Source organism: Tympanuchus pallidicinctus, unplaced genomic scaffold, assembly GCF_026119805.1.
Source record: "Tympanuchus pallidicinctus isolate F22 unplaced genomic scaffold, pur_lepc_1.0 scaffold6, whole genome shotgun sequence".
In the NCBI taxonomy this organism is placed as follows: Eukaryota; Metazoa; Chordata; class Aves; order Galliformes; family Phasianidae; genus Tympanuchus; species Tympanuchus pallidicinctus.
The window spans coordinates 7,849,493-7,872,827 of NW_026294780.1; the positions used below are offsets into that span (position 1 = coordinate 7,849,493).

General features: G+C 38.1%; 1 protein-coding gene across 2 annotated transcripts in view; it reads right to left on the bottom strand.

Annotated features, from left to right (window-relative positions):
- The window catches only part of GABRG3 (gamma-aminobutyric acid type A receptor subunit gamma3), a 302,472-nt gene that overhangs the window by 155,216 nt on the left and 123,921 nt on the right, over positions 1-23,335 (bottom strand). The gene's annotated exons all lie outside the window — the stretch shown is intronic.

Consider the following 23,335-nt stretch of genomic DNA (forward strand, 5'->3'; position numbering starts at 1 on the left):
AGAACAATCAGTAATTCTGCTACTACTTGTGAAGTAGTTATACTCTCACCAATAAAAGGAGATTAATAGCGGTGCATCTCTTATAGGAAAAAAAACAACTTCATCTCAGTGTGATCGAACTAGAAATGAAGTTAGCAGCACACACAGGTGATAACAGAGGCATGCCTGATGCTCCGCCCAGCACTAGGTGGGTAACTAGAATTAAGGACAGCAGCATGCCACCAAAGTGGGGAACATGCTCCATCTGTTGCCATGGAAACCCTCCCACCTCTGCCCCCCCCCTTCCCCTAGGGCTGGTCCCCTCCCTGTTGCTACAGCAACTGCTTGTCACTGCCCTCCTTCTTCCAGGCCAGAATCTCCCCACACCCACCCAGGCTTCTGCACACCAGCACTGTGCACTGGAAGGTTAGAAGGTTAGAGCAGGCAGGCAGGCAGAAGAAGGGCACCCTCTCAGACAGAAGAGGCTGCAGAGGTGCTGCTTGCTCCATTTGGGTGTGATTATACTGAGATACCTTACAGGAGAAAGGCATGGAGTTGACAGCATGCTTCTGTGTCCCTTTCTGTGGTGGACAGACTCAGGATAATCTTTTGCCCGTCAGCGAATGTGATCAGCAATTAATTCTAGCACAAACTCTTTGCCTGTATTATTTTGTCTGTTTTACTTTAATGATGGAAGAGAAATAATAATACTGACACAGCTACATTTCTCTAAGTCTGTGTATTTTGGCTGTGATCTGCTAAAGTCAAAAGTACTTCATAGCTAAGTATTCTTTTTAAACTAATAAGGATTTTACTTTCATTTGTAGTCTGGTTCTCTTTTTCCCAATTCTAACAAACAGAACATGAAAATAAAGCTCAGTGCCTTACCGCATTTGTAGCTGAATATTGCAAAAGGTTCTCCTGCCTCAAACATATTCCATTGCAACCATTCAGGCATAATGTTTTCTGAATTTTTCTAAGCAACTTTAAGTTTCCAGGTTATTAAATCTCCCTTCACTAGAGGAATACACTAAATCTTCGGTGACCTATCCTACAGCTGAGCCATAAGAAGCACAGAACTTAAGTACTGAAAGAAGGCAACTGGAAATTTAAGGTAATCACTGGTCACACTGAATGAAGAGGAATTATCTAGGGTCTCGTATATGAAGGCTGCTCCAAAAGTAATGCTTCCTAATTATTTCCATGGAAAACTTATACAAAGAGCATAATAACACTTTTTGATAGAGCAACTTCTCAGCTACAAAACACTATTTTTCAACATAGTCACCACCATTTGATACTCATTTTTCCCAACAGTGAACAAGAGCCTGTATGCTGCGCTCATTGACATCTGCACCAGCAGCAGTGACCCACTGTTGCTGCTGCCACTGCTGAAGTGTACCAGCCACTGTCTTGTTGTGCTCATATCCACTGTTTGGTCCCTATCAACACTGAGCAAGTATCGACGAATGTCAACGGGTGCCATTTTTTTCTGCAAGGATTCAATGATGCACCTTTGCTTCATACACACTTCCACGTCAGATACCAGTGTATCAGACTGCCCCTCTGCTGTCATCTGTCACATGACAACAGAATTTAATGGAATATTGGTGGGAAGGTTCAACATCTAATGCCATATCAACATCTGCCTCTGATGTCATAAGCCAAGATCATAGAACAAAAGGCATGACTTTCAGAGCAGCTCTCATAAAATACATGTTTAGTGTATATAAGTGACAAAACTTATTTTAATTTTTAATGTTTTTCAATTAAAACATAAAAAAATAGAGCAACTAAACCATAACATTAGTGGGATATGTGACCTTGTTTTTGTGAAACTAACCCATTGGTCTTGTTTGATGGCAGTGGTGGCAATCCATAGTGAGCTCTCAAAACTTAAGAGATTTTTGATAAAGTTTTACTCTTTCTGTGCTTCATCCTTGAATATATTTCTTCACAAATGTATGTACTGCCAAAGAGCAATGACAAGAGTGAGGGGTGACTGAGAAGAACAAGATATTTCTCTCTGGTAAGATAGGGCTTATGAAAAGTCTGCTAGAGAGAGATGATCAGATTTTGGATTGCAACTCTACAGATTCAATTTGAAAATTTTCAGGTAGTGTATTTGTGTCAACTGAGAATAAAGTTGCAAATAAGCAAAAAAATTAAAAATTCTTCAGCAATCTTGGAATCTATTCTCACATTCCTTTATCAAAATGGAAAGCATGGCTGTGTATCTTCTGCTGTTCACAGGATTGTGTTTAGATAACATATCAAAATACATAAACTTATTTGCCATAACTTAACACCACACAGCACTCCCTCCATGCCCATGTTTCAGCCCAGATAGAGTTAAATAGTTCGCTGATGTTCAGTCGGTGCTGAGTGATGTTTGTGCACCCAGGGCCAGCCCTGCCCTGCATGATGGTACAGAGCAGGAGTCAGACAAATTGCAAGCTGTCCTGGGCTGCATGTGGCCCCCGGGCTGCAGGCTGGGCATGTCTGGACTAAGGGCTAACAAAGATTTCTACTTTTACCTCATATATAAATATAAATACATACCTCATATTAAAAACTCAGCACTAATTCAACAACTTATCCCAGTACAGAAAAGTACATCAGTTATATATGGCAATTTTCTATTTCACTGTTATTCTCTAAAACATATTTTATAATGCCCAGCTGTGAAGTATTTGCTTTAAAAGACGTTTCTCATGGAACAATTCATAATATACATTTCAATTGCCTATGAAAGGGATAAGTTATTCAGTACCAAGAACTAGTATATTGTGAACAACATGAAAGAAGTGGACATTCTTTTTGCTAATGGAACCCTGCATGAACCTTTACTTTTTAATTTACTTAGATAACAAGAAGAATAAAAACAAAGGGCCCAAAGCACAAAATGTTCTAAGTAGATACTTCTCATACTTAAGATGTAGAATGAAAGGCGTGAGAAAGATGGTTGAATTGTTCTGGGGGCAATAACTGTGTGAAAAATGAACTAACAAATGTAAAAATTCTTGAAAGGAGTTATTGAACTACTGAATATTTAACTATGTATTTCTTAAAAGGCAACCTTCTGGTCTAGATGATTAATACTTACATATAAGCCAGCTGTCATTAGAATGAACAAAGCTTAATGCAGTTTATCTCTTTCTGGAAATCTGTATGAACACTCATCAGGGTTGCAGAACAGCAACCTGCTGCAACTTTACTCATTTCAATTTAGTGACCTGCATAATAAAAGTGGCATTACCAGCTTGGGATAAACGAGTGATCAAACATTAAATCAAAGAAATTTCTCTTCTGGACTCTTATTTCAGGTTCGTTTCATCTTATTCTTACTACAACATAAAGGTTTAGGAGTGCTTCAGAGATGAATGAGATTGAGCAATCACAACTGGAAGGTTGGGAATAGTCACACCTGATTTTACAGTCCTTTGAAAGTAAGCCAACACTAATTGATCAAGTCAGTGAGGAAAAAAAAGCTTAAAGTTCTACTAAACTAAAAGAGAAGTTATTACAAACTTGGAAAAATTTTCATTGCAATAGTATGCAATGCATATAAAATTGAAGGCAATAGATGGGAAGGCTAATGATGGCATGGCAGCCATAGCAACAGGTAAAAAGATAGGCTTCCTCTAAAGCATGACAATCTTTATCTAGGTGAGAGTCTACAAAAACAGGTGGACATTTACATAAACATTTAAGTACGTAAATCATGCTTCTAGCAGCTCTAGATGCAGAAGTTTAAGTTAAGGAGAACAACTCAGGGCAGTTCTTATCAGATTTGCTCAGAAACTTCATGTATCTTAAATACCTAAAGATATGCTATGGGGCAAACTCAGCAGAGTTCTTGCTAGCTGGGATGGTAGCGAAGTAGGCCATAGCCAAAGAGTTTGAATACCAAGCCTCCAATCCCAGAGCAGAATATTTTGAGGGACAGGCTGAGGGAATTTTCTAGGTGGTAACACATTTCACTCTTGCCACTGAAGAATTCACTAGAAAGATAAGTTTCTAGATTTAAGTTAATTTAGTTTAAGATAAGGCAGGAAAACAAGAACAACAGCAGGTATGACCACAGGCTACTGCTTCACACAATGTCAACTGAAATGCAGGAAGTGAGCACTTCATATTAGACCATTGAAGAAAAATAACATGCTAAAACTTTGTCTTCCTGTCTATCTGAGCTCTCCAACCCAGTTCAAAAAACTTCTTTCTGGCCCTTTCTTCAGTTTCGTGGAAGTGTTAAAGGTCAAACAAAAGTGAGTGAATCAAAGCATCCATTCCCCATTAAAGGTACATTTTTTTTCTGTAGGTATATCAAAACTCAGATTACTGCTCATTGTAAATGTTGAAATGAGAATGAATCTCAGAAATTACCCAGTGTCTGGGTGCACAGAGATGCAGTCAAGCACATGGACTACAGACCAAGGGACGGTGATGAATGCTTTAGACTGGGATGAATGCCACAGCCTTAAAGACCTCTCATTTTAATTTGACAGGCATTACAATAGACCAAGAAATGTAGCAAAAAAGGGTACATTTCCACCACTCATTCAAAGTTGCCATAATGTTTTAGAAATCAATTATTTTTCATAACAAAGATTGAAATACAAAAGCCATTCATGCCAGCTGAATAAAACTTGGCATTAGATACAGTTCAATCGCATTTCATACATAGAAAGTAAAGATATTAGAAATAAAGACACAAAGCTAATGTGACATTAGAATCCATCTATACGTGGGTGAGAAAATTCTTAAGTAGATCAAAAGATAATCAAATGGCAAAGAGCCTAAACTGATCAAGATGAATAGCTAGTAGATGGAAATAGATGATCAAGCGTAACACCTGCTGCCACAAACAGTGTCTATGTTGGAAGTATATTAATACCCTGAAGCGCCATCTCCATACCTGTTAGTGATTCAAATATTAAATCTATTAATCACAAACAAGCCCTCACTTCTGTCAAAAATATTTTCACTAAACTGATTTGAATCCACACATTGGTGGATAAGGCTTATAACGAACAGTAGGAATTTCATGGGCAACAGAGCACCGTGTTGGTCTAAATTATAATAACAGAATTACGATGCAAAAAGCTCAAAATGTGGGAATTAAACAAGATTCAGTTGAGAAATGCATTAGGAAATAAATTGCTACTGTCTGACTAAGAGTTCGTACATCAAAATTGTTCTAGTATTTGCATGTGAGGTTCATAATGTCACCAGTTATAAGGAGTATCTGACTTGTCACATTAAAGAAGTTTATTTTCAGTTTATATACCAAAAGCAGTCTCGATGTCAAGAAAATTGTCTCTGAATAATGGTCAAGAGCAAGTTGAAAACCTATGGATGAAGAGTGGTGTATCTCATGGGTCAGTACTGGGATGGGTGCTCTTTAGCATCTTCATCAATGACACTGACAGCAGGGTCAGGTGCTCTCTCAGCAAGTATGCAGATGATGCCAAGCTGTGTGGTGCAGTCAATATGTCTGAAGGACAGGATGCCATCCAGACAGACCTAAACAGGCTGAGCAGTGGGCCCAGGTGAACCTCATGAGGTTCAATAAATCCAATTGCAAGGTCTTGCACCTGGGTCGTGACAACTACTGCTATCAGTACAAGCTGGGGGATGTGAGGATGGAGCACAGCCCTGCTGAGAAGTTCTCGGGGATATTGGCGGATGGCAAGCTGAACATAAGCCAGCAGTGTGCCTTCGCTGCCCAGAAAGCCAACTGTATCCTGGGCTGCATCAAAATGAGTGTAGCCACCACAGTGAGGGAGGTGATCTTGCCCTTCTACTCTGTGCTAGGGAGACATCATCTGGACTACAGATGTAGAGTTCCAGTGCAGGACAGACATAGACCTGTTAAGAGCAAATCCAGAGGAGGGCTGCGACAATGATCCAAGGGATGAAACACTACAATGACAGGCAGACTGAGCTGGGGCAGTTCAGCTGGAAGAGGAGAAGGCTCTGGGGAGACCAGAGAGTGGCCTTTAAGTATCTAAAAGGGGGCAATAAGAAGGAAGGGGATGGACTCTTTAGCAGTGTCTGCTGTGACAGGACAAGAGGAAATGGTTTCAAACTAGAAGAAGGGACATTTATATTGGATATAAGGAAGAAGTATTTTACAATAAAGGTAGTGAAGCACTGGATCAGATTGCCCAGATTTTTGGTGAATACCCTGTCCTTGGAGATACCCAAGGTCAGGCTGAACAGAGCTCTGAGCAAAGTGTTCTAGCTGCCTCTGTTCATTGCAGGGGATTTGGACTAGATGTCGTTAAATGGTTTGTTCCAACTCAAACAATTCTCAAGTAATTCTATGATTTGATGTTAAATTACTCAGAATGGCTTCATGATTATTGTTATTATTTCAATCAAAAAAGTATAGCCATTTCTGAGTATGAGGTTGTAACAGCAGCATCTTATTTAAAGTCACAAAAAAATCTTGAAAACCATGAAGACAAGTCCTTCTGACTTGGATTAAGAACACAGAATTAGCAAGAAGAGTAGCTTTGTGCTAGAAAATATCTTTTTTCTACTCTAAAAACATGACTAAAATGTGACCTAAATGAAATTAAATTTAAAAAAAAAAAAAAAAAAAAAAAAAGAAAAGAAAAAAGAATAAAAGAAAAGAAATAGCAAAAACCAAACAAACAGAAAGTATATAATAATTTTTTACATTCTTGGTAAATGTTTGCCAGCTAAATTTCTTTATAATCATTGCTCTGAAGTGGTAATGCTTAAGCTACAGAGTGAAAAGCAGATCTTTTTAATGTATCAGTTGAAGACCAAGAAGTTGGTATGTTGTAGTAAGTTGTATATTTGATGGCTGTACCTCTTGTGCAAAGATCAAGCTTTGGCTCAGTGATAACTAAGTGTTCTTCTATGGGTCTGTCCATGAAAAGGGTTTGTGCAACTTTCAGCCTCACCAAATTCTAAGGGAGCACAGTACCCTCTGGTGCACTCAAAGTCTGTGAAAACTGAGACCTACAATCTGTTATGAAGCCATGCAGACTGGTTTTCAATACTTGCTGTGGAGAGGTGTAGAAGAGCAGAGATTGCCAGAGCAAGTATAACACAGAAAATAAGGATAGAGAGCCCTAATGGATAGAAAAGGATGCTGACAGAGATATGAGAAGAAAGACTCAAAGACTGTATTCTGAATCACAACGGTGATTAATGATTAACAGCACACTTTCATTAATATTAGTATTGCAAAAGTAAAAGAAAAAACAGATGATCAAATCACAGGAAGTCACGTAAAACCTCAGCAGTGGGGACTTCACATGAGAAGTCACCTGAACCAAGCAGTGAGTCAGGGAGTTTCTTTACTATCTGTTAAGTAGATATTTGTAGTAGGGCTGTGCAAAAACAAACAAACAAACAAACGACAAGCTTAATCACATTACATTTCTGATTTAAAGACATCCTGTGCATTCTCAGCATGACCCTTTACATCAAGATATGACCATATCAACTTAGTGAAACATTTGACATGATAGAATGCTGTAATTTACCCTAACAAACAAAAGTTGATAAGAGGGACTTAAAATGTCTGTTCTTCTTACATAGTATTTCAGTACAAGATAAGAGCAAAACACAATTTTTTTGACTTTTCTTTATATCGTATGTATTTTTGCTGCAGCGAGTAAAAAGATTTTGAAGAATTACTTCATAATGACTTCTGGCATTAAAATCTTCATCTCACTTAGTACATTTGGAAAAAAAAAATGAATTGCTTTGGTAGGCATTAAATAACATCTTAAAGTATAAAATAAATATCTCAGAATTGAACTGGACTGTCCTTTATTCACCTACAACTCAATTCTGAATTGATTCACCTTGTGAAAAATTCAACATGTTCTTGAAGCGGTGCCTACCACTGCATTTGCAAAAGCTCTTTTAGCTCTAAAGCAGTTCATGTTGGACACACTTTCTTGATGCCACTTGTCCAAGCATTCACTTCAGTGCCACAAATTGGAACTGCTCTGTTGCAGAAGTGCCAGCTCAGACAAAAAGACTGCTATCAGACCGATCAATTAATTACATAAAAGGCCTGCTTATCCTCTAGCCTCCAGAATGTCCTTCCAAAGTAGCAACTATGGGTCCTCTGTGGATTTAAAGAAGAGCATATTTTTTATTACAGACCTCTCCAGAATGATTTGGGAAAACATCGTAAGCACTCCCTTCACACCATAATTAACACAATGGATAAGACTGACAGTAGAAATTAGTTTTCCAGTTTTGAGTCCTTGAAATATCAGCTGGTATATGACTAACTTTTTCAACAGCACCACAAAGCTTGCAAAGTTTGCAGCTGAATTGCACCTCACAGGATTGAGTACCTACCAGATGTTCAGGACAGATGCTGCTGAGGCCCAGGCTGACCATTATGAGATGCTCAACAAAAGCATATTATTTTTTCAATTGAATTATTTTTAAAAATATTTTTGTGATCCAAACCCCAATGTCTGTCTGTTGTTTTCTTTTTCCCCACAATGCATGCAGCAATATCCATGCTTTTAGGATCACAGATTCTCATATGTTCAAAAACAAAGGCCTCCTTGTTTTGTTTCCCCTATTTTAATGACAATATATGAATTACACATGTTAAGATATTATGCAAATTAATATTAAAGTATCACCACTGAAAATTTCCATGTGCACCATCAACTGAACTGCATATACAGGTGGCAATTAAATTATTACAAAATCACAGAATCACAGAATTGTAGGGGTTGGAAGGGACCTCCAGAGATCATTGAGTCCAACCCCCCTGCCAAAGCAGGTTCCCTACAGCAGGTCGCACAGGTAGGCATCCAGGCAGGTCTTGAACATCTCCAGAGAAGGAGACTCCACCACCTCCCTGGGCAGCCTGTTCCAGTGCTCTGTCACCTCACTGTAAAGAAGTTCTTGCGCACATTTGTGCGGAACTTCCAGAAGATTTGTTTCATACATGTCAGTTTTCCCTAAAAGGATGTACTGTTTTGGAGAAATTTTTTAATACACATCTCCAGAGTGTTAAAATTCCCACACAAGATTTATATGTATACATATCTCCAATCATAAAGATTTAAAAATTCTGCTGATGTGGTAGGAATAGAAGAGTTACTAAAACTACTCATACTACAGAGCTATCTGATGTTTTATATTGGCAGGAAATAGATTGAAACCTGCAGTAGATGATTATACTACACTGTTGAAATATAAGGTAGAATTATTACTGAAACTGCAATTCTAATATTTTCATTTCCTTACACAATTGCTTAACTGAATGTATGCATACATTCTCCCGTTATGTTTATAGAATAATACATTCGTTTGATGTAAGCAAACTGTTTGCCATAACCTTCCAGGAAAATGTTCAAGTATAAGTTTGTGCTCACTGTTACAGGATTTGTTGCCTGTCTGTATATCCTGTAGCAATTTCTATGCTCTGTGTAAGAAGGTGGATTGTCAGATTTGCAAAGCTGATATCTGGTGGGACAGGCAGTCGCTGGTAACTGATAAGCAGGTGATGGAGACTTTTCAAGACCAGACCATGCATTTGCTTGCAAAAATATCGTAAGATCATAACATCATCGAATTGTTTGAGTTGCAAGGCCTACATCCACATCCCCTACAATGAACAGGGACACATACAGGTCAATCAGATTGCTCAGAGCCCCATCCAACACTGCCAGACTCTGGGTGCCCAAGTTCACACCTTTTTTACTCTGTTTAACAATGAACTAATGTACTGACGTTTCAATTTTTATATGGAGTATGTATTTCAGGGTGTTTTTACTCCATTTGGATTATTGGCAGGTAAAGAAGTCTAGAAAACATCCAGCCATTTTATTACCTATATAACAGGTCTCAGCTGGACCAACAAATAGCAAAGAACTCTATACACTTTACAATTAGCAATATATTACATGAAAAAATGTCAGATAACAGAACACTAAACTTTTCCACAAGAGAACTCCACAAAGGAAAATAAAACTGAACCAGAAAGTAGCTCCCCTGCTCTCTGAGGAACCACAGGCTGTGGGGAAAGGCAGCAGCAAGCAGAAGAATCCCTAGACAGCTGCCACTGGCCTATGGCAGGAGAAATCCTGCTCACAGTCATGAATGCTATGACTCTTACCTAGGTTCAATGTGGGAGCATTTACTGTAGAATGAAGACCATGGAAGCCTCTCTGTTGAAGGACAACAGGAGGGAGAGAAAAGATCATTCTTGTGTTGTCTATGTCATCTGCTATAGAAGGATAGCATGGCTTGTGTAAAAAACATGTATTTAAACACGTGACAAGTCCCCAGTGTGTGTCCTTGAAACAAAAAAACATCAGCCAGAGACATCAGTCATGTATTGTTGCTTAGTCTGACATTTTTCCAAGCTCACAGTGGTCCTCAAGGGAAAGGAATGGAGATCCGGCATGAAACCCTTCCATAGAGCATAACACAGTATTTCACTCTGCTTGTTGGGACTGCAGCAATATGCAGCAATACAGGTCTGAAGTGCTGAGCTTTTATGCTACACTTTAAAAGTCACCAGCACCTTTCCAGAGCAATATCCTGGCAGTACATTTGCTTGGTCTAATATTCCTTCCTCATATTTCTTCCTCCTAGCCTACTTTTATATATATATAAGCAATTTCTGTTGATCTCTGATTAGCCTGAGGTAAGGATTTACCAGACTCTGAGTTATTATTGAATATATTTTTAAGTACAGATCATCACTTCATGGAGCTAGTAAACTGAAGGGGATTTGTCCCCATAGGATAGTTTTATGGAAACTTCCATATTGGAACAGTTTCGTTCCATGAAGGAAACATATTAAATTAGGAAATGAGGCTCGGAGTAGCCTCAGCTCTTTCATTCAGATTTATATTTGGTATGTGCTTATGTCAGTGGCTCTGCTATCAAATATCATTGCTTAATTGACTGGGCTAGGTCAAAATTGCTGTTCCTGTTTTTTAAAGCTCTAAGGTATTAAACTCTATATTCACCGTGAATCAGTAAGAAAAATGAAAATATCAGAATTCTTCAAAAAGTGAAATTCAAAACTACTTTTTCAGAAATAGTTTATCTGTTAACTCTGATACATTAAAAATCTAAAGAAAATATTGAAAATCTCAATGGTGTTCTGCTGAAATCTCTTTAAAAAGTTATATTCCCTCCTGAGGTCTTGATTTAGTTGAATCAACATTTCCCAGTATATTTGTATCAGATTTATTTTTCCCTGACTGTGGAAGGCAATGTCATTAAATTATTTGTTCAATAAATGAAAACTAACAAGGTTACTCAAGGTGAAACTGGGAACAGAATAACACTGACATCTTCCATATATTAGAGCAAAATATCACCTCTCTACATATGGTCTAGTAAAATCACTATGTCAAATCTGACAGCCTTGATACTGATACAAGGTGATGCTAGTACTGGATAGCAGATAACATCTCTACTCATACTTGGTGGCTTAGGATTGAACAATCAGTTTTTTAATCCTATAGCAAAACATTAGTTATTACTTTCTACTATCCAGGGAAACTATTTTGCTTTATACTTATCCCTCTGAAAGTAGAGGAGCATGTTAAGGCACTTGCTGAACAAGTTTCTTAGACTGCACAAGACAATTCCTTACAGTGTGAGACACTGCATAAGCACTACATACTGCTTTTCCAGTTCTCCCTAATAATTTTAAATTTAAAAAATACGTAGAACAAATACCTAACTTTTTCTTGTTAGGTTATAAAAACATTATAACATTTCAGAAATGCAATGTCAGCAATTACTAACCAGCAGGTAGCACTGGTTACTAAAGTAAACATTGTTAATTTATTTAATGCCTAAAAGATCTGGGCTTGGTCTCTTTCAGCAAACTCTCCCCATACATCCTCAATATGCTGTTTTTCTTTCCAGCTGAGATATCTGTGTAACTACAGAGCAAGTCAGATCAACTTTTTAAGGAGAGAATATTATTTTCTGCTATCCTTCCAACTGAGTAACGGGGATCCATTGAGTTCAACTGTCTATCAGAGGAGTAGTTGCTTCTTCTGCAATGTAATGTGGAACAACACAGACCTTTTTCACTCTAAGCCAGCACACACTCATTGAGTCTCAGATACCATGCATGAATCTCACCTGGAACAGGGCAAGAGCAGGCCCTGGAAATGTTTGCCTAGTGAAGCTGTGCTGCCCCATCTCTGGAGGTGCTCAGGGCCACGTTGGATGGGGACCTGAGCAGCCTGAGCTAGTGAGGGGCAGCCCTGCCCATGGCAGGGGTGGGGGTTGTGGATGGGCTGTGAGGTCTCTTCCAAACCTTTTTATGATTCAGTTGAATCTTGTAAGGCCTGAACGTGGCAGAAAATGGAAGGAACAGCAGCAGTGTCAGATCCCTCTCAGGTAGCTGAAATTCTTTTATCTCTATCTCCATTGCTTCCTCTTCTTTTCCCCAGATAGGATTCTCTACAGTCATCTTGGGCACTTCTGAACAAAATAGTGAATCTCTCTCTATACAAATATAAATACACTATCCTTTCTCCATCATTACAGCTTTATACACAATTTACTCATCCTGTGGTCATGCACAGGATGCCTCTCACAGCAGGCTTCTGGAGTTCAAAGACAAATTGACAGCGAGTCCATTTTACATGACTAGCTAATTTTAACATTCATTTACTTATAGAGGCTTTTGTAAGATTCTCAGTTATTAAAAATTCAAACCAAATTGTATCATTTGTGCTTTAAAGAATATCATGCTGACAAAATAGGTACACAAAGCAGTAATACGTAGCTGCACTTAATAGCCTATAACCAGAGATGGTCATCAAGAATAAAGAAAACCACGACTATATTTAATGAAAGCTACATGTTTGCCTGTGTTCTCTGAAAAAAAACTTGAATGGCCTATGGCTTATGACCAATTAAGAATAATTTACCATCCAGATAGTCTGCACTGGAAAAATAAAAATCCCATTTGTTTAGATTTATTTTAACAGCAAGATAATCATAGACATATGCATCTTTTTCTCTATTGCATAATATATGTTTTCATTTAGGCAAAATTATAGAATTTTATATTCACTGACCTTAGAAAAATAGAAAGGTAAAACCAATTATTTTAATGAATAAAAAAGCCTTTGGGTCATAGGTAATTCAGACCTCTAGAAGAGAAAAGGGAATCATTTTATATAAAAGAATACAATATCCAAAGCAAGAAAACAGTTTGGTTTATTTTTATCCCACTGACTTATCTCTGATTTTAAGATACACCCGTATCATGCTAGGCACTAGTTTAGGCTTTAAAGTTCAATGTTTCTGAAAAGATAAAATAATCTGGCAAAGTTCAAAAGATACAAGCAGCCAGGCTTAAACTGTCCTACCTATTTTCAGACTAATACTAATACTATTTTAGACAAAGACTGTTTTAGATTTTAACAAATATTAACCCAAGATTTAGGTCTGGATGTTGGTGATTACATTTCATGCTAATTTGTGGAATTAACAGAGTTTATTAAATTGCTTTCCATAACTCGCAATGACTCCCTCAGCAAACACCACGTGTTCAATAACACTGAAGGGCAAGAGAGTGGCAGCAGTCGTGAATGGCACACACTGCTGCTTCAGGTGGAAAGAGAAGCCCAGGAGACTAGCACTTCACCAGCAGGTGAAGAGTTGCAGTAAAATGCAATGTTAACTTCCATGAAAACACATGGAAGCCTCCTGCAGCTGCTCCACCAGAAGTAAAGCAGTGCTTTTAGGACAAGCAAGGTATTTCATCACCAAGTTTGTTTTTTTTTTTTAAAGCTTTAAGATGGGTGTTACATTCCTCAATGCAGATTACATACACAACTGCAATGCTGTTATAAGGGTGGGAAGCATAGACACAGCAAGGCCCTTGCTCTCCCCAGATGCAACCATCAACACTGTCCCATCAACAGCAACACTGACATCCAGGACCCAAACATGAAGCACTGCAGCTACAAAGACCAAGGGATGAAGCGTCACTTGCCAGCTCTGAACTGATTCCAGCCACAAAGGACAGTACACCTTGATGACAAACCTCCCAGAGCTGCTCATGCATCAAAGGTCTTTGCAACAAATAACCCTTGAACATCAGGTGGCACGTTACAAATTTTGAGAAGTGGGGATATGTCATCTTGCAGGCTTTCAGCACTCCAGCACTGCTCACTGATTTTCTAGGAACAGAACCACACTCTGATCGTTTCTTCATCTCAGATCTTGAGGGTGATCTGTATTATTCCTAATTATTTCTTGACTTGCATGTTTGTAAAACAAATAACAGTAATTATGAAGAGTAATGAAACCTGAAATGCAGGACACCAGAACAGGCACACATAAAATATAATGCTGTCATTCTTTTTAATTAAACTTTGTGGGAAATGGGTGAACTATTCATCCAACAGTATCTTGCTCTCTGAGGATAAAATCAGTTAAGCAGCTAAATAAGCATGCTGTTGGAATGGTGACATCATGACAGACAGATTTGTCCATAAAAACAGTCCCGGCAAGAAGCTGATTTTTTTTTTTTTTTTTTTTTTAGTGCTCCTTTTCATTTGTAACTGAAGCACATATATCAGCTGTGACTGTCTGAGGAACCTGCTTGCATGTAATTTAGGAATTCTGGTTAATTATGTAAAATTGCTCAATATTTAATGTCTCAGTGTATAATGAATCAGCCATGAACTAAGTCCTTTGCAAATTACTGCCCACTCTCTCTGGAAGATGAATCAGACAGAAGTTAACTGAAATATTTAGGGTTTGGATGAAGTGAAGTCAAACAAAAATAAGTAAATAGATAGATAGATAGATAGATAGATAGACAGATAGACAGATAGACAGACAGATAGATAGACAGATAGATAAACAAACAAACCCACTTTGGTCCTAGTCTGGAAATGGGATTGGGAAGCTTAAAATTCCCAAACAGTAAATTACAGAGTGGGAGTGGGAGCTGACAAAAAGAAACAGAAGGTATTTGGGGGCAAGATAGTGAGAAAAGAGGCATGCTTTCATTGCTGATTTGATTTTGAGAGCAGTTGAGCATACAGAAACCAAATGCAGCAAGGAGAAAGAAAGAAAGGGGTGCTGACTGGCAGGAGATGGTAGTGCCGAAGAGGCTTCAGGGTGTCCTGGAGTGTGTGATACAATCACAAAGAATGAGGGAATTCAGACACAAAAGAGCAACCAGACTAGTCAGTGTTTTGCTGAGATTTGGCTGTTTCTTAGGTTGTCAAGGACAGAGGAAAATTGTCAAATTTTGTGCTTCAGCTAGTGCCTGTCATTGAAGAAATCTTTCATCTAAACATTGACACAATTAACTTCTGGAACGAGGCTTCATCAGTTATTGCTGTTTCTCTATGGTCCATGCCAATCCTGAGGGCGTCTTCTGGAAATGGGGCTGAAATGTTCAGGAACAGGGAAGCTAAGTAGCTCCACTGACCTCAAGGAAAGAATTCAGCAGGGACAGGAGAAGAGATACTAGGACTGGACCTCCAGACACGTGCCATCCTGAGTGGGAGCATGAAGGTTGGTTTGAGCAGAAACGAGCAGAAGTGAGCTGTGCTGCTCCTAGTCCATCCCAGAATCAGGTTCACTTCCCTAATGTCTATACTGAGAAGGAATGCCATAGACCTCATGGACAACAAAAGTCAGTTACACCTGAAAAAATTAGTAAGTAGTAAATGTAGCCCTGTGGACTCAAACTCAAAAGCACCGGGGACTCAACAGGTTATAAGGCTGGTTAGCACAGTGTTTTAAACTCTCACTTCATTAGCAGGAGCAAACAAATGCTCAGTCACTTAACTAGAAGAATGTAATGTTCTATGCAATTTAAATTGTCATTTTAAATATCATTAACTGTTTTCTGCAGGATAGAAGACTCTGATTAAGCCCCATTTCTACCTTCTACCATCAAATTATTTTCGATCGCATAGAGATGATTTTGAGGATACTGTCACTATAGAAACTGCTGTGAAAGGAAATTCTTTTGCTCTATTTTCCCATTAGATAAAGCAAGCAAAATACTCTCTTTATTAGATGGTAGAAATGGATATACTTGCATTTAAATATTTTTCTCTTACTCCTTTTTAACTACTTCTGTATTTGAAACTATTGCCTTTGTAAAAGCTTTCAGTGCCTTCATTTAAGACTAGGGTTTCCTTTTTTTCCCTGCATGTTCTGTTTGTATGCATGCACACCTCTACTTACATGTGTCACAAGCAGCTGTGTAACAGACACCATAAACAAAAAGCAACACAAAACCCTTTTAGATTGAAGCTGGTATTGACTTAACACGTTATTAAAACAACATACACTTTTGGACACGAGAAATCCAAGCTAACACTCTTTACATAAAATTTAAGTCTGTATTATTACTTAAGCCCATGCATAATACACAGGGCAGTCAAGATGAGTAATGGCTTAGGAGCAGAATAAAATTGAAGAAATTGTATTTTAAATTTTGATATTGCTATGCATAGTATAGTAACATCTAGATGCCCTGAGTCACCCTCCTAACTTTGTAACCCCTTACTTTGTAACTGTGCAACAGCCTATAACACATCATAAGAGGTAGGATTATGGACCAGTTGCTACCAAAGAGGTTGCTATTTGCAAATACCTCTGCACTGAGTGAAAGACACTGACTGAACTTGAATGAACAAAAGGAAGAGAAGGTTGTGGATTTAGAACATTCAGTGCAATACAGAAAACTGCACTGCACCAGCTGAAACAAAGAGTTATTTAAGTGTCTGCAGTGCTTTACAGGAGATCTGCACCCACCTATACAAGAAGTTAAATAGCCTGCCAAAATTTGATAGAAGTCCTTCCTTTATTCACTAATAACATTCTGCCAATTATGTATTTACAGTAAGAAAATGCTAGCCTGAGAGTTACTAGTGATGAAATATACTGAATAGTTCCTAATTGATTATATTTTTAATAATGTTTTGGAATAGTTTCTTTTTTATTAAATAAACTTTATAAGCTGAAAATATTGATTACTTCACTAAAATGCTTGTCAAAGAAAATTTAACCTACATCATCACAGACAATTCACCAAGCTTCCTGTGAACTTTGTCTATACTACTCCCTGAAGCTAACTTACTGAAGGTAAATGAATGTCTCATACTTTGTATAAAATTTGCACAGGTCCAAAAGGAAGGCAAAGGGAAGCGAAGTCAATAAAATAATGCATAACTATTTGCACTGGTATAAGTGACTTCAGAAGGCAGAAGACACTGAGATAAGTAGATGTGCATTCCATACAGTTAGCCAGAGTTGAAAAATTTATGGTTGTTAACACTAGGATAAATATATTTCATGATTATAGGATGTTGACTATTGAGCATTTTACCAGTCAGAGACAAAGCTGCACTATTATAACCTGAATATACACGGAATGAATAAAGGAGTTATGATGAAAAATAATAAGGAACGTTCATAAATTATCGGGAACTACACTCCTGAGGTTAATGGGCGACTACCTGGGATTTTCTTCTAGTGTGTAACACAACTCCTGTAGATCATTTGTTCTCACACAAATGGGAATGTTAACAACCATTATATGGCTACCCAAGCCAATGACATTTTATCATGATTAACATTTGTACTAGAAAAAAAAAAAAAAAAAAAAAAAGTAACATAATAGTAATGCTGAGCTTTTAAACAAAACCTAAGGAAATCTGCTAGAAAAATGTTTGTTCTTGAGCAGTGCTATTTTTGATTACCTGTTTGTGCATGCTGACATTTTCTTTTTGCAAACTGTTTTAATAGAAACCAAAGTAGCAATTTAAAACTGCAATGCCTAAATCTAAATAGAAATGCAAATATCCCAAAGTGTTCACCAAGATGGAGGCTTTTCAAAATCAGATTATAAGCCTTCAGCAAACTGAACATCTACAGGTTGAACTCAGTGAGAAAGGACAATAGCAAATGATGGGCAGGGGATGGCAGAGCTCCTTCCAAGTGAAATCAAATTTGACTGAGAAGTGATGGAGTGATATAGCTGAAAACATACTTCCATCATAATCAGAGAGCGTAACAGGCAATCACATCAAACTGTAGCGCTGCACTTGGGAAGCACAATTACAGGTGTACCTGAAAATGAAAGCAATGTGTTGTTCTGTGTGAAAGAATACAGAGTGAAAATACTGATACCAAGTTTGTAGCTGAAAAGCAGAGCTATTTTGTTGAACAGCAAGAATGTTAACACCGATCCTTCTGTGGTCAAGTACTCAAAACATTTACTGGCTCTCAGATTTTGCCTTGTAAAACAGCTCGACATCAAAAGTATGGGGAGTGATGAATCATCACTGCATTCATTCTTCTGCATTAAAATAAATACAAAGTCAAGACGAAAAAATGCATAAGGAACAACTTCCTACTACAATACTTTTACACCTCCAAGACTCATAATTTTTAGAAATATTCTGAAATAGCAAATATTCATAGAAAAAGTGAGCAGGAATATTTTCTCCTCCCTCCTCTCTCCCCCTCTTCCCTCCCCCCCCCCCCCCCCCCCCCCCCCCACCTCACCCTTTCTTTTTCCTCTTTTTTTAAAAATTAAAATATGTTTTAATGTGTTCAATGAATGGGATGGTATAGATAAAATGGAGCCACATTCTCAGTGGAGTAAAGTAGTAGGACAAAAAGAAACAGAAGTTGTAGCAAGGGAGTTTCTGATCATATGTTATGAAAAAAAACACCATGATAGTATTAAAAACTGGAATAGTTGATGGAGATCTTCAGTTTGCAAATGGACAGCTTGAGCAACCTGAATGGAGCCATCTGTGCTCTGAGTGGACCAAATGATGTCCTGACACCCCTTCCAATACATGTAATTTTGTGATTCTACAATATGGGGTTCTCAGATGTAATCTAGAAGCAACTGCAACTGAAGCTGACTTCAGACCAAATGAATTAAACATGTTTCCTTTAAAGCAAGCAATAGGAGAATAAAAGACATTACTTTATAGTGTAGAACTTGTTTCTTAGTTTCCATTTATACCAAATTCCAAGTAAATGTACCATTTTTTACTACAACGAAAACATGTAACTCCATGGCATACTGTTTCTTTAAAACTCATTTAACTTGCTCTGCTGCTTTGACTGCTATTCATTTGAGGCAATAATTATTTTCATTTAAAAGCTACCGTTTTTCAGAGTAGTGATTTGTAGCACTTCCAGACTGCAGTTCTTATGATAATGCAGACTTTGATTTTCTGAAAAGATGAAAAATTAGCCCAGTTTTTTAAATAATAATCCTGGCCAAGCAGATTATGAAACATGGTTATCCTTCCACCTGCCTTGCAGTATTCCTTGACTCTGCTATTGTGTTATATGGAGTTCTAGTTGGAGAAACATTGACTGTGGTAATGAGTAATTTGTATAAATTAATCATTGCTTGTTTCCCTAGAAGTCACGAAATCCAAACAATGTAATCAGATTTGACTGGCCCTCTTCAGGCTTTAGGTAAGAATTTATTCAAGCGTATCTGAACATCGAAGATAATGCAATGGGAATGAACAATCATGATTCTGGGATTCACTCGCAATTTGAACTGAAAACATAGGCTGATTTTTTTTTCTCCAAATAAAAAATGTATGTAAAAATAGATAAAATACTGATTCTGATGTAATTCTGATTGTAATTCTGTGCTATAACAGAAAAAGGGATATTTATGAATGTACTATATCAATTGTCCAGATTACTTAAACCTGAACTATAAATGGAATAAACCATACATCTTTGGCAAAGAACTTTTTTTCCTAGGAAGTTTGCCAGTGCTATAGAAGGCATTAGAAGAACTGAAACTAAAATTATCATTACATACTGTACAGATTACCTAAGAGCATGAAATCACAGAACAGCTGGAATGAGAAGAGGCACCTAGAGATGCCATTGATTTTAATGCGTTTTTCCTCCAATTACATAATTCTTCTTACTCCATTCAACAAACTCTGAAATACTTTGCTCATTTCTGAGGAAAGAAAGTTTCATGCAAGGGGATTTAGTGATCCCCTAGTGATTTAGGGTAATAAAATCTTGGATGCTTGTGTTTTGGCTAAACTACAACAGTATCCAGACTGTGGTAAGATCAGATATAACCATGTTAACATACAAACCTACATTAAGAAAGTCCCACAGTTTGAAAGACTAGGTCTTAACATAAATGCAGAACTCAAATGCATACACAGTCAGAACCTTGTGTGGTTGTGCAGACCACAGAGCTTAATTACAGGTAAAACAAACATGCTCTCCTTAATTTTTTGAGAAAGTCTAATGATCACTTAGAAAGTCAGATATCCAATGCAGAAATAAATGAAGTATTTTGAATTTCAACAAATCACGCAGTATTGGAGGTTGGCGGGGAACTCCTGGGATCACTGGTTTAACCCTCTGCTCAATGAAGCTGCAGATAGATTAGGTAGATAAGGATATGGAGCTTTGAATATCTCTAAGGACGATTTCATAGCCTCCCTGGGAAGCCTGATCCAATGGTTGATAATGCACATAGTATTGTGCATTCAGGCATAGCAGAGCTCGAAGGAAGAGATCTCCTTGAAGAACAAACTCTCCCACAAAAATTTCAGCAGAGAGACTAAATTTGTTGCAGATAGCTATTTGTAGGAAAAAGATAGGAGTGTATGCAAACCAATAGCACCAAAGTACAAACTAACTATAAAATTGAGTTTATAGAAAAGTTCTTGTGAACCTAATAAACTCCAGGCCTGAGAAGTTGAAAAAGATCTAGCAAGAAATGAGTTACTTGCAGCTAAAGGACAAGTGGATAGTGTATCTCCAAGTAAAATGAAAGTTGTGCTGTGAGACTGTTGTAGGTGAAACAAAACAAACAATAGAATAAAAGCATCATAAATTGTGAATGCTTATTAGTGGCAGATAATTGGATGTATGAGGGAAAGTAATAATCCAAAATTGAACTTTTGAACTCTCATGTACAAGTGTTCAACTTTCTACTTGAAACTTATATGGGCTGTTAGTAAATTTTGATAACACTGGGTCTGAATTGTTATTAAACCTGAATGTTCCACTTAATAAAAAGAAATTAAACACTACCACTAGTTAGGTGGCTGATCATGTCTTGTGATCCTGGGAAAACTGGGGGCTGGCAGTTTGACGAAAGAGGACTCAAAAGGTGAAAATACTTAATGAAAGAAAGATCCCTGAAGTGTGGGAAGAGTCTAGAGATAAAAGAGGTGCATAGGAGCAAGTAACAGGGACACCTGGAGTCCTTGCCCACTAACAGCTGAGACAGATAAATGAAAGCAGCTGCACAGCATAAACTCACACAACCTTCTATCCCACCTATCTAGACTAGCAGCAATCTCCCTGCTGTGGAGGCTAAGCTGAGAATTATTGAATGCAGTGTTGAGAGGGGAACAAGTGATTGTCTGAGACAATCAGATATAATCCTCTCTGGTCAACCTGTTCCACTGTCTCACCACCTTCACTGTGAAGAATTCCTTCTTTATATCTGGTCTAAATCTACCCTCTTCCAGTTTAAAACCATTATTCCTCATCCTGTCAGTACATGCCCGTATAAAAAGTCCCTCTCCAGCTTTCTTGTAGGTCATCTTCAGATGCTGGAGGGCCGCTATAAGATCCTCCTGGAGCTTTCTCTTCTTCAAGCTGAACAACCCCACCACTCTCAGCTTGTCTAGGGGAGGTGCTACAGCCCCTGGTCATCTTCTTCCACACACCCCTGCCATGGCAGGCCTGCCAGCCGCTAGATCAGGCTGCCCAGGATCCCATCCAACATGGCTTTGAATGCCTCCAGAGATGGCACATTCACAACTTCTCTGAATAGTACCAGACCCGCTATGGTTGTTCACTCTATCTCATCCATGGCAGAAACCAAATAGAAGAATAGGTATAGTCAGCTAGAAACACTATCTACCAAATGGAATGTCTCTTATTCTCATCCTGCTTGTCCTTCACATCATTATAAACTCAGGCCATCTAGGTATGGATCAGTTGCGAGACACAATGCTGCGTAAATGCACATGACACAGACCACACTGTCTTGTGTGCAATATAATGTGCAAAGCAATTCCCCCTTTTTTTTCCAGTTTATCTGCACTCAACAGCAAGGATATTTCTAGGTTTCCAAGGACAGCTGCATACTTTACTTGAGATACATAGCTGACATCAATTTCAGGTAACAGTTCTCTTACAAAAGGAAAGCAATTGACATGCTCAGCAGTGGCACTGCTTTAAAACATGCAGAAAAACAGCAACACAAAGAAAAAGTGGATAGAAAAAATTACAAAGAAAAGGAGAAAAGAAAAATGTAAGTCGCCAGGGGACTAATGGAAGATGGCATGTACTAAGTCTGTCCTACCATTTTCCTAAATGCAAGTTATTCAAATACACTTGTCCAACTATTACCTTATCCAGAAAGAAAGTAAGCAACTTTTGTTATAAAGAGCAAAAAGGGCAGGTGAAGGCTAGCAATGCAGAACAATGAGACTAGTACATAGTAAAGAAAGAACTTGAAAAGATCTAGAATTAATTAAATCTGATTTCTCTATGAAGGCTTTGTGATTTTTCAAATACTAAGACCAAATAATTTTTATCACAATATATAGAGGAGAGAAGGGCATTTACTCATGCAAACATCATCACTTACCATTTACATTAATTAATGTGACTGTGACTTAGAATTGGGGTTGTATTGGGGTTTTTTTGTTTGTTTGTTTGTTTTCCGTCATTTGTCACAAAGTTTAGACAGTACATGAATAAATCCACAGGAAAATCAAACTGAATGGCTACTGCTAACCTTTCTGAATAATTGCAGAGAACGAACCAATTAGATATGTTACAATTTCACCTGTAAACTTACCTCAGCAAACACAGGCTACACTCCTGCAGCTATAGTTCTGGCAGTTGCCACTAAGTGGCACTGTTCTCATAGCCTCAAAACCCGTATTAGCGTGCAAATAAAAGCTGGACTTGGGGAGGGCGCTGCATGGTTGTATGGGTTTAGCTTCTTGGGTGACATCCTCATGTCACCATACTCAGTTACTAGCTGACTGCTAGGCTACTTCACCTCCCAGGTCATAGACTGGGATCTGCTGGGAGGCAACAGCGAGAAGGGATCATAATTACTGGGAGCAAGCACAGACACAAGCCAGAAAGTAGCGAGCTAGAACAGTAAATTGCGAAGAAAGAAACTTCAGGTTCAGTGGGAACTGCTCCTCACACCATCCCTCTGTTGTAGCCTTGCTATCCTAGAGCAAAATCAAACACGTTAACTGAAAACATCAGTCTCCACCATTCTGCTAAATAGCAGAGCCTAACTGCACTAACATGTATACAA